This window comes from Cynoglossus semilaevis, unplaced genomic scaffold (assembly GCF_000523025.1).
Source record: "Cynoglossus semilaevis isolate Cse_v1.0 unplaced genomic scaffold, Cse_v1.0 scaffold604, whole genome shotgun sequence".
NCBI lineage: Eukaryota > Metazoa > Chordata > Actinopteri > Pleuronectiformes > Cynoglossidae > Cynoglossus > Cynoglossus semilaevis.
In genome coordinates this window covers 1-878 of record NW_007587318.1, presented here as the reverse complement: position 1 = coordinate 878, position 878 = coordinate 1, and the positions used below count along the sequence as shown (strand labels likewise).

General features: G+C 54.0%; 1 long non-coding RNA gene across 1 annotated transcript; it reads left to right on the top strand.

The window, feature by feature from the left end:
* Window positions 1-106: 106 nt before the first annotated feature.
* LOC103399321 (uncharacterized) lies at window positions 107-708 on the top strand. Its single transcript, XR_523624.2, has 3 exons — window positions 107-198; window positions 271-320; window positions 411-708. It is a non-coding gene; the product is annotated as an uncharacterized LOC103399321 (long non-coding RNA).
* Window positions 709-878: the final 170 nt, after the last annotated feature.

The following is an 878-nucleotide window of genomic DNA, read 5'->3' as shown; positions in this document are numbered from 1 at the left end:
GGGGTGAGGTGGGGTGAGGCGGGGGGTCGTCCTGATGTTGTGATGTGGAAGCAGAGACGACAGCACGGCATCTTCTGCTGGACTTTACTCCTCCGTGTGGCCCCTTCACTCCAGCCTGTGGTATAAAAACCCCAGAGCTCCTCAGTGCAGACCACAGTTCAGCCCCCGCCCCCCACACTGACAGAGAAGCCACCTCAGGTAAGAGAGCAGTCACACGTTGTGGTAGGTGTTGTGTTGAAGCCCAGACTGACTGTGTTCCTCCGGCCTCAGCTGCAGAGCCATGAAGTTCCTGCTGGTCCTCGTTCTCGTCGTCTTCACCGGTAAATATGGCCGTCTTTGACCTCCGCCGCGGACAAATACGTGGACAGAAAGAGCCACGACTGACGACTCTGTTCTGCTGCTCTTCCCAGGTTGTGACGCCCGCCTGCTGCGGCAGCCCAAACAGCCCAAACAGCAGGTGGACCTGGTGAAGGATGCCTTCTGGGAGTACGTGGCCAAGGCCACCACCACGGCCGAGGAGTCGCTGAAGCAGATCCAGCAGTCGGAGCTGGGAAAGGACATCAAGTAAGTCTGAGTCCGGAAGGTTCCTTATGGTCAAACCAGTCGTCTCTGACGTCATCGTCTCTGTGTCCTGTGCTGAAATGTTCTACAGCAGCATCTGGTGGTTGGAATTTGTCAAGGATTTTTTTTCAAATCATCAGCTGTGATTTATCATCTATTTTCCTCTAAATGAGATCACTGCCAACCAGAGGGAAATCATGTGACACTAACGATGACTTAAACCTCCGTGGTTATACTGAAGGTTCCAGGGGCAGCCCAGGTCCAGGATCAGGTTTTTATTCAAAGGGGTTGTTGGTTTGAGTCCCATGACCCTTTGC